The following is an 11,564-nucleotide window of genomic DNA, read 5'->3' as shown; positions in this document are numbered from 1 at the left end:
TCATTGGCTTCTTTTTCACCGCACCACTATTCTTAGCAACAAAGGTCGCCATTTTGTTTGTGTATTGCTTGCCAAAAACTATCAAATGCACTCAAAAGCCTAAAATCGAAAAAAAGTTTACAGGAATCGAACAGTCGAGCGAGCGAGCGAGTGCCATTCTGCACACCATATCTACAACTCACTCTTACGCATGTGCGCAATTCACGAGTTTAAAAATGGCGCTGCTTGTATGAGGGGATCGTGCTGTGTCAGTCAAACTAAACTTTCACCCTTGAAATTATGCCGAGATACTTGATTAACTAACGCAGAACAGAGTTAGGTGCTCTAGGGCGGCGTAAGAATGGATCTTTTTGGTGACATGCTGATTTAAATGCAGGAGAATCAATGGATAGCATACGTATTTGAACCATCTTTCTCGCGTGTATCTCGCGTGACACTGACCGCTCTTAGTTTTACCGTTTCGCTCACTAGAAATATCGGCACAAGTGCCCTGGTTTGGGTTAAATAAGACCAATTGTAGATACGTCATTTTGGATTGTGTAATAGTACAAGTTTCTCTGAATGATATTTTCAATTAAGCATTCGGTTACAGAGGCATTTTTTTTAGAGGGGACTGCTGTGAAATCAAGTTTGTAAGGAAAGCACTTCATTACGAAAACATAAGAACCTTTTTAGGAGTGGTGTAGATTCTTCAGAGTTATCTAGTCTGCTTAGGTACCTGATGTTTGTCCCGCTTGGCTGTCTCTACAATATTTTTTTGCTCACTTGCAAAGCATTCAACAGCTTCAGGTCATTTGCTCTAAGCAGCTGCTTCTAAAGAGCTAGTCCACCTAAGAATAACATTGGATACCAATTCGAGGCTATTTGTTGATAATAGCTGCTAAAACCACTCAGCAGCAAATAAATTACCCGGGTTATTTTTTTCTTTTCTCGCATGTAGTAATTTTACTACACGACAATCCTTGGATCATAAATTAAATGATTCAGTAGTCACCACTTCTCCGCCGTTGGAAAAATAATACAGAATCCTTCAGGACTATTATGAACCGCTGTTATCATCATTCTCCACAAGGATTAAAAACAAAACTGTCAGACAAAGTTAAGAAGAACTACAAAAGCCAAAGAAAGCAACTCAAAGCAGGTCAATTTCTTCTAATTCATTAGGTCCTTTTTTTAATTTCATTTTTCGGTATTTTTCGTACGTTGGTATGTATAGGCTTGGCTAAAACAAAGTAAGATCACATAAAAATTGTTGAATCTAACTTTTTTGGACTATGGCGTGTAGTGATTAACTATAAAACAGTTGCCGAGAAAATATTATTACAAATTCGTGAGAGTTTTCAAGGTCATCCGACTAGAATTATAACCTATTTGGTAGTGCGTCTGTGCGAATCGTTGGCGAGTTGGTTTCTTTCTGACCACATCCTCACAATGGATATAAAAAGGTTGCCGCAGGGAGAAAGTTTAGTTCATTTATTATTGACAGCTGATTTATCAATTTTAATTAGTTTCCAAGAAGTGTCTGTTCACCACAACGAATCAAGCGGTCAAGAATACATTAAGAGTCACAAAGACAAACTGTGCATGGTGTCTCTGATATGTGAATTGTTCGCGAGTATTTGACAATTTTCACAGTGAACAACTTGGGTTATAGTCGCTCGTTGTCTGCGAAAGAAAACTTGTTTATAATTGATAACTGCTTTCATAAACCCTCATATTGATACGTGGTGGCCTAAATTGCCATTATGAAGAGGTTTTATTTTGAGTCATATTATCGATTACAATATAACAAATGATATCACGTCATGATTTCTGAACGGCTAACATTGAAAAGCTATCCGGCCAGGTACCAGGCTCTCACATCTTTGACAATCGCTCTAGCGGTGACTTAGCGCTCCCTAAAACTTTATGCAGCGATAAAATATTCATTATAAATGTATTGTAATGCAGTTCTGAAAATTTTCAAGCTCGGTCGTTTAACATAATCTGTTTGGCATTGCTTCTATACGAACCACCTAGGATCTCACAATGGACTTAACAAAAGTCGCGGGAGGGGAAGTTTGGTTCATTCATTAGTTACAGCTTCTCTATTGACTGTAGTTAAGACAAAACGCTTATAAGTGCTTTCTGTTTGTTTTTTTCCTTTTTACTGATTTTGTATCGTCTACAATTATTTTCTCAATTTCTTTTTCGTGAAAACTAGTGATTGATTTTTGTTTGAAGAATCCACAATCGCAACTGAAACCCTCTAAAGTCGGTCTAGAAATAAACCAAATCAATTTTCTCTCAGCCTCAAAAAAGTTATGTAGAGAGTTATCAAACTCCCCGCATTTAACGTTTTCATAGAGTAACCTACACATCCACTTTTGCCTTCAAATGTGTTAAAAACTATATCGTGGATGCCGTGACTTTGAACTGTGCTTAGCAACTTGGCCAAATAATGGCAGTTAGATTGTATGCTGAATTTTATCAGCAGAATGTTCTTTTACAGGTGAAGAATTACGCTGAATTATTGCCAAAAGATAAATCATATAATTCCTTGTTCTATTTAATTTGCTTCGGATCCACATTCTCCTCATTTTTCCCCAAAGATGAGGGTATTATGGTCCTCTGCGTAAGTATACGTTCCATTTCTATATGCTTTTGCTTTAATGCATCGCACCTCAAAACTCTCTTTGCAGAGAACATTCGTAACGGATGCTTGCCTTGTTTAAGTAAACTCTTTTTGGCTGTACTTCCCCCAATCGATGCTAAACGAAATTTGACTTTCCTTGTCACCACACGTTCAACATAGCACTGAATGATCAGTGTCTTAAAACTAAGTATTCCATGTTGCATGACTAGCAACAACCGTTTTCCATACATTTAAGGTGAAACTGAACTCGTCAAAAACATCAGTTTTGCTGATGACGCGACCAATTAAGGCAAAATCTGATAGGAGACATTTGCATGTGGACATTGTTGATGCAGGGACAAAATGAATGTAATGAAGCTGGCTCGAAGCCTATTACTTACCGACTTGAGTTTCTAAAATGTTTCGACAAAAGTTCCTGTTCGCCACCACCAACACCAGGAATACATGAGGGGTCACAAAGACAAACTGAATCAGCCAAGAAGCCTGCATGTCGTTCGTAGATACTTAAGAAACACACGTCGAAAAAATTTACTCGTTGTCGCCTGTTGCCTGCGATTGGAAGCCTAGCTGTTTCGCGAATGGTAACTGATTTGATAAACGCCCACAGTTAGGGTCTTAATTGATCCCCATTGTAACAAGCTTTTATTTTTATTATATGGATATAAGACTGAATAGACCACATAATGATCTCTAAACGGCTGATAATTAAAAGCTACACGACTTCGCTCAGCCATCTCGCTTTTCCATGTCACATCATCGATCTCGTGGTGATTCAATGTTCCAAGTAACTCAGTGCTATTATGAAATAGTCGCCAAAGTTATTGTAATGTAGTTCTGACAATTTCCAAGTACACTGTGATAGCCCGTTTTGTGTGACTTCTGTGCGAATCTTTGGCGAATTGGGTTGTCACTGTTGAGAACCTCACAATGGACTGGAAAAGGTTGCCGGAGGGGGGAAGTTTAGTTCATTCATAATAGACAGTTGACTTATTCACCTTGGTGGAGATTTCTTTAAAACAGTGTGAAACTGGGTCTCAACTACGATGCAAAAAGCTTTTATTTGACCATATTACACTAACAACGTGAACAGTTTATTTAAACCAATATACTTCTATTTCTGAGAATATTGAAGTTGTAAATCACATTTTACAACTTAGATGACAAACCCCCGTTACTGACACATATAGCTTACAAATTGCGCCACTGCAAAGTTCAGATACTGTTATAAAACAATATTCCCAACTCTCACTAGAAAGTCCTTAATTGTCCTTGTCACCATGCAAATTGCCAACGCATATGCAAGATATGAAAAACTACTTTATGACACTACTTTATTGAAAGGAAAATGTATAGCGATATAACACCGATCATTATGAGAACAAGCCAGTGTTGAGGCTATCGAGCAAACCTGAAAATCTTGCATCTGAGGTTTTTATCTGACGAAGTGCTATATGTATAATGTCAGTTGTACATTCAAAAATGTTATCTCCGTGTGACTGTTTAAATTTTAGGTCAAATGCACTCTAGACTGCTCTAAGCTAATTTTACTTTGGTTCGCATTCAAGGTCAGAACCAGACGTGCTGTTATGTTTATGTATACTAGATGTCAATACAAACGCATATAAAAAATTTAGTAGCAAACTGTATGGACTTATTTCAGTTTAAACTGACTAACTTTGACAAATTATTCAGTTCACTTGTCCGTAACACGATATCGATTGCGAAACGAACGAACGGACAAACATTAATCTGAATGGAAACATTCAGAGATGTAAGAACCTGATCATCATGGAAAGTTTTGTTTCATAAATGCATAAAGTATTTATCAACGAACAGATGCACCGTTAAGCTAACTATTAAAACCAGTCTTTCTCAGTAAATTAGTCGGTTTATAGTGGCGAAAGATCCCCTTATGATCTTTTGGTAGTCGTCAATATGTTTGACTGAGTCGAGATTCTTAGAGAATCGCATTCTGCTATGTCCTGTCACTTTTTTGTCTATTCGTTCTTTGCTTTTTTTTTTGTATAGTTTATGTTGTATTCTGTCAGATCTAAACAAAGAGATTTTACTACTACTGTCTCGACCATTCTAAATTGTTTTTGAAGTTGTATAAACATAATTTAGGCGTTAAGATGGTTATACAGAATTACCTTGAAAACGGCTCGCTACAGGTGTTCCCTCCTTCCCATCCCTACTCTCCTCCACCATCCCCTCCCCCCTTCGTTTTGACAATGTTCCCCAGGGGAAAGGGGGGGGGGAAGTAGGAGGATTCTAGTTGTGTCACGATAAAATTTACCTGATTCTCTCTTAAGGTTCTGTAATTTTCTTATGAAGTCTCATGTCATAACTGGCAGTTAATTGGCAGTCAATTTTCTATAGTCTCCCCCCTTGTACTCTATTGACGACGACTGATTCCCCCTCCGTTCATCCTGAAAGCCATGTGATCCCCCTAAACTTCTTTCCCCCGCCCCCTGGGATAACTAACGACTGGTGTCTTACCCTCAGTAGTTGAGGTTATTCATAGAAACTACTTACTGCGTCAACAAACGAAGGACTGAACGCAATTTGTTTGTCTTTTACAAAGTGAGAAATTGTAATTCCACACTGGGTCGAAAGTCAACCAAAAATTGATATGATATTTGTTTGAACTAATAATTTAGCGCACATAGATTTTCCGGGGCTAAAATACGGGTCATCGCAATACCAGTATCCATATAATAGATGCCAATGATACTTGGGTGGAACGTATACGGCAAATCTGTACAGCCTCACTTCCACATATACCAGAGTATGACTCCATTTTCCCTGATAATTACAACTCACACACTCCATGACCGACTTAGAGTTGTCGTCTTCCATTCTCTGAAAAAACCCACATAAATCGGGAGGCACATCCGTCTGGTCGCTGAAATACTGGACCACAGCTTCAACAGTGCTGTTACTGACCGTGGTCACGTGGAACATACGACCTTGTTTCTTACTGCAGCAGAATCACAGCTGAGTGAAAGACAATTGTGACCTGAGTTCTTTCATTGCGCTCAGTGTGATGTGGTGATGTGGTATCAGTTCTTGGTACCATTTACCTACCTCCGTCAATTTTCATATCACAATACACCTTCAAAGGGTTTCCTTTGCCCTCAGGGTCGATCCAGTATTCCCCATCCCCTTTAGAGTCATTTGATTCAAGAATATGCTTGCAAGATTTTCCAGGATTTACAGAAAAATAGCCAAGTCTCACTTGATAATTTTCAAAGAAGGAGATCAAATTTAACCTCTAAATTGCAGTTCTTATCATCATCAACACATTCTATAAATGCGTTTTAACCCTTTACATCAATACTCATATTCTCTATACTTTCCGTTACACTTTGCTTAAGGTAATGGCAGGGGTCTTCTTGTTTAAGGATGACCGGCTTGTCTCGTAAGTGATCATTTCTTTTATTTTCTTGACCCCAATGACTGATTCTTGGGGGAGAATGCAATTAACAACTGAACGCACCACGGCACTTTACTCTTCATACCGAAGAGGACGACTTCGCATTTAGCCTCGTCCGCGCGTCGTAATTTCGGTACCAGATCACTGAACCGGTAGGGTAACTGTGTCGATATTTCTCGTGAACGTGACGCAAGAAGAAGGGCAGGTCAATGTCAACCCAGCCACAAAGGAAGATGGTGTCAAACACGTAAGTATTGTTAAAACGTTGACACGGCATGTCATCCCAGCAAAACGCATGTTTGCACTGCACTAGCTAGAAAATGTGGATCTTTTTTGTGACTCGATAGATATTGCGTTAATCTACTGTCCTCCACATTATCCCAGCATATTTTCATTGATGATAGTAAAGGCTGGGGAATAATCGAGACTGCAAACCTGCTCCACTATAAGGATTTCATTTTGTCGGAGAAGTTCCAAGATTGTGTTTATTTTAAAAGTTTTAAACTTTGCCTGTAAAAATGTATTTATGATTTTTTCGGTGCATTGAAAATACTTAAAATTTCAGCTGTTTCCTCAAGCATTTTTATACCTCATTTACCTCGTGAGAAAACTTTCAAGTTTTCTTTCGCAGACAACAAGTGACCACAACCCAGGTTGTTCACCGTGAAAATTGTCAAATACTCACAAACGCATCACATAACAGAAACACCATGCACGCTTCGTGGCTGACACAGTTTGTGTTTGTGACTCTTAATGTACTTGCATGTATTCTTGACCGTTTGGTTCATTGTGGTGAACCGAGACTTTTTGAAAACTGAACTAAAGTTCATAAATCAGCTGTCGATAATAAATGAACTAAACTTCCCCCCTGCGGCGACCTTGATATATTCATGGTGAGGATCTGGGCAGAAACAAACCAACTCGCCAACAATTTGTATAGACGCAACACCAAATAGGTTATAATTCTAGTCGGATGACCTTGAAAACTCTCACAAATTTGTAACAATATTTCCTTGGCAACTGTTTTATAGTTAAACACTACGCAACATCGTCCAAAAAAGTTAGCGTCAACAATTTTTACATGATTTTACTTTGTTTTAGCAAACCCTATACATACCAACGAACTAAAAATACCGAAAAATGAAATAAAAAAATGATTGTATGAATTAAAAGAAATTAAACTGCTTTGAGTTGCTTTTTTTGGCTTTTGTAGTTCCTCTTAATTTTGTCGAACAGATTTTTTTTAATCCTTGTGGAGAATGACGAAAACAGCGGTTCAAACTAGTCCTGAAAGATTCTGTCTTATTTTTCCAACGGCGGAGAAGTGGTGACTACTGAATCATATATGATCCTAAGATTGTCTTCCTGTTTAGTAAAATTACTACATGCTGGAAAAGACAGAAACACCCCGAGAGATTTATTTGCCGCTGAGTGGTTTTGACCAGCTGTTATCAACAAATAGCCTCGACTTGTATTCAATATTATTCTTAGGTGGACTAGCTCTTTGGTAGCAGCTTCTTAAAGCAAACGACCTGAAGCTCGTCAAATGCTTTGCAAGTAAGCCAAAAAATATTGTAGAGACAGCCAAGCGGGACAAACATCAAGTACCTTAGCAGACAATAAAAGACACTTAAAATCCGGAAAACACATTACGTTTTAATTCAGTTTTAACTCTGAAAAATCTACACCACTCCTAAAAAGGTTCTTACGATTTCGCGATGAAACGCTTTTCTTACAAGCCTGATTTAACAACAGACCCCTCTAAAAATACCTCTTTAACCGAATGCTTAATTGAAAATATCATTCAAAGAAACCTCTATCATTACACAATCCAAAATGACGTATTTACAACTTGTCTTATTTAACCCAAACCAGGGCACTTGTGTCGATGTTTCCAGTGAGCGAAACGATAAAACTTAGAGCAGTCAGTGTCACGCGAGATACACGCGAGAAAGATCGTGTCAAACACATGTGCTACCCATTGACTCTCTTGCATTTAAATCAGCATGTCATCAAAAACATCCATCCTTACGCCGCCCTGGAGCACCTAATTCTGTTTTGAGTTTTTTAATTATATCTCCTGGCTTTCGTAATATCCCGGCATAATTTCAAGGGCGAAAGTTTAGTTTGACTGATAAAGCACGATCCCCCTATACTAGCGGCGCCATTTTTTAAGTTTTGAACTGTTTATTTATCGACCTCGTAAGAAATGATAATATGTTAACAACTCTTATTTGGTCTATGAATTCACTCGCGCTATCCTATAACATTCAAACGTTTCGTTTGGGCAAAACCCTCGTGAAAACATTTCACTTTTTTAAGGCCACTAAGTATAAGTCGGTAGTTAAGTATGTGTTCATCCTGTCAGTTCTGCGACTCGGTAACTGCTTAACGAACAAAAATCTTCCAAAAGTCTCCCTTTGACAAAGTTATAAAGGTATCGCCGTTCGTGTCGTCGCACAGGCGATTTCTTCCGGTTGTCCTCCAGCGATAGTGACCAGCAACAAATGCAGTGAGATCGTATAAACGTGTTTCACCTGGTCTTCTTTTATGCCTCCACTTCCCTACGAAGATCGAAGAGATAAGAGTTGTCATCTTTCATTCTAACAAAAGAGAGACACGAGTCTAGCAGGGTGTTCGTCTGGCCGCTGAAGTACTGGACTACAGTTTTACCAAAGTTTTTAATGGCAGTGGTCACGTGGAACGTACGTCCCTGTTGTTTACTGCAGTGGAATCTCATCCGAGTGAAAGACAAGTGACCTCTGAGTTCCTTCATGGCGCTAGTTGTGATACCCATTTTTTTATTAGTGAAGTTGTTGATCCCGCGGTACGATGGCTCAGTGGTCCAAGCGGGAGGAGTGGTTTAGCTATCTACTATAAAGATGGATGTAAGAAGCCAGCCTCCTAGCAATGTTAAACAAAGACCGTACATCTCACATCAATTCTAAAGTATTCTTCGGTTCGAAATGCGAAATTTTGTGGATTTATTTATGTAAAGTATTGCTGATATCTCGATTCGTTTGAATGATTTGGACACGACAGATTGCGATACATATATGTTATTTGCCGGCTGGGAGGTCCGTATGGTGAAAAACTGTGACCGAGGTCTTGAAAATACTGCCCGAGGCCGTAGGCCGAGGGCAGCATTTTCAAGACCGAGGTCACAGTTTTTCACCATACGGACCGACCCTTAGCCGGTAAATAACATATTTATTGTTTTTAAACTTGACGAAATTCTTTCTGAAAGAACCCGAATGACTTATGGCTGTAAATACGGCAAGATCTTCCATAAACTGAACAATTTTTGAGTGAGTAAATGGTAGTTAAAATAGAGGTGATGCAAATTTAAGAGAGATGCCTCAGCGAAACATTTTCATTTCTGTAACGATAAAGGTGATTTAAAAGGCTTCCAAACAAACTTTGAAACATTATTTTTACAAGTATCTGTCACAATATGACACCTGTCAATTAGAGAGCGCGCAAGAAAAAAAAAAAACCGTAGGAACATTTGAAAACCAATAGAACTAGTTTGGCAAGGACTGTCACGACAATGTTTTCTTAAAAATCAGTTAATGATCTAACGGAAAGTATTATTTACTCTCATCGACCATTCATTTATGTACGAAGATTTATCTCTGTTCATTAAGTAAACGGCGAGGAAAGTAATTGTGAGTAAATTCAATTTTTTATTTTGAAATTGTGAGAGTTTGCTCGTTTGTTTGCTGTAATGGCGTGTTTAACTCTGATCTTTCCTTCACAAAAACTAAATTCGAACGGCACACTCCAACGAGACACAAGGGAATTTAATGCAGCCTTTTCTCAATTTCTTTAATTTCCGTTGTGCAATTTAAGGTACAAATGTCCAAATTGAACGGAATTGGAAAGACTCACCAGGAGCGTATATTTGTTGTAGAACTTAAATTAAAACTTCGCTCGCTTTTTTTTTTACTATGAACAAATTGCTCGAGAAAATTCAGATATTAAATGAATGAAAGTTCCATCGTTCAGTTTAACTGTAACCAAATACCTCACGTTTCAACTTTCTGGGTACTTTTTGTGAACGATTAAAATTAATTGCAGACGGTTTTTAGGCCGCTTGTCAACCAACGTAATGACACTATTGTTTATACAAATTCATTCTGAAAGCAATATTTTTCTGTCAACCAAAGTGATTTGATAGAGAGAAAAGGGAGGATTCATAAGTTATTTATCGGCTTGAAGTAGTGACCGACGTGTTTGCTTAAAAATACTGCCCAGCCGGAGAACGAGGTATATTTATGAAAAATGACAACGAAAGTTGGGATGTACTCGGCGACTCACGAAAGCGTTACCGTGGCCCGTGGGCAGAGATAGGAAAATACTGACCGGGTAAAGAACCAATCAGATTGCAAGATTCGTTACCGTGCCCTCTAAAAAAACAATAAATATATGTTATTTGCCGGCTGGGAGGTCCGTATGGTGAAAAACTGTGACCGAGGTCTTGAAAATACTGCCCGAGGCCGTAGGCCGAGGGCAGCATTTTCAAGACCGAGGTCACAGTTTTTCACCATACGGACCGACCCTTAGCCGGTAAATAACATATTTATTGTTTTCAAACTTGACGAAATTCTTTCCGAAAGAACCCGAATGATTTATGGACGTAAAAACGGCAAGATCTTCCATAAACTGAACAATATTTGAGTGGGTAAATGGTAATTAAAATAGAGGTGACGCAAATTTAAGAGAGATGCCTCAGCGAAACATTTTCATTTCCGTAACGATAAAGGTGATTTAAAAGGCTTCCAAACAAACTTTGAAACATTACTTTTACAAGTATCCGTCACAATCTGACACCTGTCAATTAGAGAGCGCGCAAGAAAAAAAAAAGCGTAGGAACATTTGAAAACAAACAGAACTAGTTTGGCAAGGACTGTCTCGACAATGTTTTCTTCAAAATCAGTTAATGATCTAACGGAAAGTATTATTCACTCTCAACCATTCACTCGACCATTCATTCATGTACAAAGATTTACCTCTGTTCATTAAGTAAACGGCGAGGAAAGTAATTGTGAGTAAATTCAATTTTTTTATTTTGAAGTTGTGAGAGTTTGCTCGTTTGTTTGCTGTAATGGCATGTTAAACTCTGATCTTTCCTTCACAAAAACTAAATTCGAACGGCACACTCCAACGAGACACAAGGGAATGTAATGCGGCCTTTTCTCAAAAAATTCCTTCAATTTCTGTTGTGCAATTTAAGGTACAAATGTCCAAATTGAACGGAATTGGAAAGACTCACCAGGAGCGTATATTTGTTGTAGAACTTAAATTAAAACTTCGGTCGCTCTTTCACTATGAACAAATTGCTCGAGAAAATTCAGATCTTAAATGAATGAAAGTTCCATCGTTCAGTTTAACTGTAACCAAATACCTCACGTTTCAACTTTCTGGGTACTTTTTGTGAACGATTAAAATTAATTGCAGACGGTTTTTAGGCCGCTTGTCAACCAACGTAAT

The 11,564-nt window shown here is 38.3% G+C and overlaps 1 pseudogene across 1 annotated transcript; it reads right to left on the bottom strand.

Annotated features, from left to right (window-relative positions):
• Positions 1-7,708: 7,708 nt before the first annotated feature.
• Positions 7,709-11,564, bottom strand: LOC149039130 (uncharacterized; annotated as a pseudogene). The gene has a single exon (XR_016180670.1). The product of XR_016180670.1 is annotated as an uncharacterized LOC149039130 (transcript).

Source organism: Pocillopora damicornis, chromosome 10 (assembly GCF_964200805.1).
Source record: "Pocillopora damicornis chromosome 10, jaPocDami1.2, whole genome shotgun sequence".
In the NCBI taxonomy this organism is placed as follows: domain Eukaryota; kingdom Metazoa; phylum Cnidaria; class Anthozoa; order Scleractinia; family Pocilloporidae; genus Pocillopora; species Pocillopora damicornis.
Note: the sequence above shows the minus strand (reverse complement) of the source record. Positions and strands in the feature narration are given on the sequence as shown.